Here is a 4,583-nt window from a genome sequence, read left to right as displayed (position 1 = left end):
GATCATCGTGGTAGTCTTAGATTTAATCATACGCACATGGATTGACAAGAAAAATTAGTTGATATTGAAAAATGTTGATTTTTGATATACAATTAGGCATGAACTTCAATCGATGATAAAATACTCAAATCAACACCAATTTGGGCATATAGATTGTCGACTTTGATGCCCTCAAAATGAAGAACATTAAGGTCAACTCTGATTTAATAGGTAAGCTACTGATTGGCTAAATTATTTTTCAAAACAATAATAACATTGTTCAAAGCGTCCAACCCTATGAGTCCAATCTAATGAGATAGGATCTAAATATCATGAGTTATATCTAATTCAATCCATCCCTAATTAGATCCAAATGTCATGGATTATATCCAACCTAATTAGATTATATACAAATATCATTAGTTAAATCAACTACCTAATTTAAGGTCCAAATACATATTAGACCCGAATGCTACGATTTAGATTCAAATCCAATATTCATAATCTAAACATATGCAAATCATTTACTTTCTTGTTTAATCCATATATTTTAAATTTTATAATTATTCTTGCAATATTTTTCATAACTTGAGACTTAATTTCATAATAATTTAAAATTAAGAAATTCAAGAATTTTAATAATTTAAAAAAAACAAGAAATTACATTTTTGAACCAACCAAAATTCAAAATCTCCAAATCGGATCTCCTATGAGATCCACGACTCATAATTTAAAATTAAACTTTTGAATTTTGCATGAATTTAACCTGATTTCAACCTCAATTTAACTTAAATTTAGAAGTTAAACTACATCAAAATCCCAGGTGTTACATAGGTTGTATGTCCTAGACATTGAAGTAGTCATAGGTTGCGCAACCCAGTTTATTCATTACACTCCTAAGAAATATCTTCGAGTTATTGTTTGCTCATAGTGGATCCGTTTTAATTAGTTATACAGGTTATTAAGAATACATAACATAATAAACCCCTATTGGTCTCATCTATTATGACAGACATCTTGTGAGTACCTGACAAGAGAGAGTTAGGGAGGGTAGCAAATGCTATCCCCATATATATATAAAGAGAGATAGATAGAAATGTATAGGTGCTTGACCACTTTTAAGATTGACCAAAATGGATGTGTGCTAAGCATCCATCGTGCATGCATGATGGACGCTCAGCACACTTTTGCGTCAAAAACAACTTTTAATGGGCTTTTGAAATGCAGCTAAAGGTCATTTTTTCTGCCCAAACCTTTAGTGGTGCTTCAAAAGATGCTAAATGCCATATTTTGCCCAGACGCACAACAAAAGCATCGCTAATGGTCATTTGTTTTTACACTGGGTGCATGTCCATTCGGTTAAGCTCAAAAAGTGGTCAGGCACATACCACGTGCCTGACCACTTTTGAGTATCTTTTGAGTATGACAAAAATGTATATGCACTGCGTGATGGATGCTCAGCGTGCTTTTGCATCAAAAAATACTTTTAGTTTGAAGCACCTAAAGGTTATTTTTTCCGCCCAGCCCTTTAGGGCAGCTTCAAAAGCATCGCTAAAGGTCAATTTTTATGTTGTACGTGCAGTGAGCATCCATCATGCACACGTACATTCAATCAAGCTCAAAAAGTGGTCAGTCACCTACCCCCTACTCTCTCTCTCTCTCTCTCTCTTTCTATATATATATATATATATATATATAGCAAAACCCATATATTCGAATGGGTTTTCCTTTGAGCTGTTCAAATGCACGGTGTAACGCGGCACGTCTTTTTTTTTTTTTTTAAGACTTTTAACACCATTTTTGTACTGCCGCTAAATGTCAGTTTTTCTGCTGAAACTTTTAGCAGAGGTCAAGACCATCGCTAAAAGTCTATAGCATGCAAAAAACTTTAGACGCAGCATTGCCATTTGATCGCGTGCAATCAATGGCAATGCTGCGTCCAAAGTATCTTCAACAGTTTAACTGTTTGAAGATATGAGTTACTATATATATATATATATATATATAGGAAAATAAGTAGGTGCTGAACCCATGTTTAATCACACTGATCGTCCATCGCGCGCATTGATGGACGGTCAGCACACAAAAAAATGCTAAACAATGCCAAAATTAGCAAAAAAAAACTTTAAGCTATGCTTTTGAAGCACCTCTAAAGGGTCATAGGGACGTGCATGGCATTATAAATTTCTAATGTTGCATGCATCTCTGTGACCCTTTAGCAACGGTTTGAATGCCGCTAAAGGTCCCAACAGAACTGAGACCTTTAGTGGCGCTTCAAAAGCACGCTAAAAAGTGCTTTTTCTCGTTTTGGCACTGTTTATTATTTTTTGATGTGATTTTTTTTTTGTGCGCTGAGACAGTCAGCGAGATTAAGCATAGGTTCAGCACCTATGAATTAAGCACCTACCTATCACTATATATAGACACACATACGAGAAGTGCATTCGACCAACCTCCTGTTTTAGGTTGGTTGAACCACTCTCATCTGAGACGTCCATTCAGTAGATCGGATGGCTCAAACACCAATAACGTTTGAATTTTATCAGATCAGCAAAAAAAATAAAAAATGTTTCTCGCACTGGGGACCTCCTAGTGTGTGTGTATATATATATATTCTTCAATCCGATACCAATTGCTTAGATGCCTTTGAAAAGTATCTTTTTAACTGGAGTCTACCTGTGTGAGAAATTCACTGCGAAATGATCTCGCCCAGTATATTGACGACAAATCACCTTTTTATATTTTTTGAATTTTTTTGATATATCAAAACTTATGGATGTGATCTAAAAGTAGGGTTGCAAACAGGTCAGATTCAGGTTGGGGATTTTTGCAAATTTTTGTTGTCCCAGATCCGATTCAATCCGACTTCCCAATGTATTTTCTGATCTGTAATCCAAACCCTTTTCATCCCAATCTACAAGGTCTTTTTAGTAAAAATGAGTTTTGCATCATGTAAACGTGACATGTAAGTAGGTATTTTAAGGGCTTAAAATATCAATGGCACATAATGCATCAACATTTCACATCTCAAAAAATAATATTTTTAGATCGAAATCACACAATCTAAGGTTTTATCCTTAGCAAACCAACCATGTTGAACACGTGATCAGATTGAGTCAATAAAGCTTGAATCTATTATTTCCAGCCCAATAGTTTTGTGTTTTAAATAGCACCATGTATACATATACCCTGCACCTGGACTAGGCTCTTAAATTAGGAGCAGAAGGAATGGCTACTGATTTAGGACCTAAATCATTTTATTTGGAAGTGACTACTCTGGCCTAAGCCAACACGCATATATATTTATAGAGAGAGAGAGAGAAATGGGTAAGTGTGAAATTGAAATGTGTTGGGCATGGTAGATTTATGAGGAATCTAGACTCAATCATGTGTTTTTTGATGAAAAAAATGATATTTAGAGCCTTAAAAATTTACAAAGATTTTGGACCATTGATTTTTATAAAAACCAACCCATGTGTCTGAATCGAACGCTTCAAGAACTGATCCATATAAAAATCAAGTACACAGATCACATCTATATGGTCAAAATTTAAAAATAAAATGAAAAACCCTCAAAAACTCAATTCGCACATACCAAGTACTCCAATATATATATATATATATATATATATATATATATATATATATATATATATATATATATATATATATATATATATACACAAATGAGTGTAATGGCAAACGAGTAAAACGTCGAACGTGCCGGCTTCAATTTAATTGTATTAACAGCAATCTTTGACAACTGCTAAAGATGTGGGCAGAAAGCTGACATTTAGTGGAGGTTGTGACTGTCGCTAAATGTCAGTTTTTCCATTAACATGCACCCGCTTCTCAACGGTGGGCGTGCGTCTGACATAACAGTGGGCGAAATATCGTCCACAATTACTCTCTCTCTCTCTCTCTCTCTCTCTCTCTATACATATATATATATATTGAGTGATAATTGCCTAGCATTCACCTGGCAAGATGTCAGTGCACTCGTAAAAGGCAAAGGGCCTTTAGCAGTACCTTTGAAGCGCCTCCAAAGGCTCTTTATGCACAGGACGTGCACTGAGCATCCATCAAGTGGGTGATGGATGCACAACACTTGTCAGTTTGCATCAGGCAGCTACCACTTTCTCTTTCTCTCTATTTATATGTACGTAAAGGAACCATCTGACCAAAGGAAGGTTCAAAATCTACAACCTTGAGCATATCAGTGATAGGACCTCATATATTTGTTCTTTATAATTTATTTAGTACGAAATATGCTTTGTACGAAGACTTTACAAGCGTGTTTTTCTAAATGTGAAAAATCGACCGCTCAAAATGAATTTAAAACTTTAAAACACAAAGTAGCGTGGACTGTTGATTTTTAGCACTTTAAAAAACATGTCACTAAACCAATGATAAAAAAACTCCGAACGATGAAAAACTCAATCGTTTGAAAAGGAACATCATCGATTTTAGATTTTGAACCTTCCTTTGTTTGTCCCCCTTCTTTGTTTGTCCCCCTTCTGCATGTGTGTGTGTATATATATATATATATATATAGAGAGAGAGAGAGAGAGAGATAGATGAAACCTTACTAATTGCTTTGTCTC

This window comes from Nuphar pumila, chromosome 12, assembly GCF_984573655.1.
Source record: "Nuphar pumila chromosome 12, dmNupPumi1.hap1.1, whole genome shotgun sequence".
Classification (NCBI taxonomy): domain Eukaryota; kingdom Viridiplantae; phylum Streptophyta; class Magnoliopsida; order Nymphaeales; family Nymphaeaceae; genus Nuphar; species Nuphar pumila.
Note: the sequence above shows the minus strand (reverse complement) of the source record.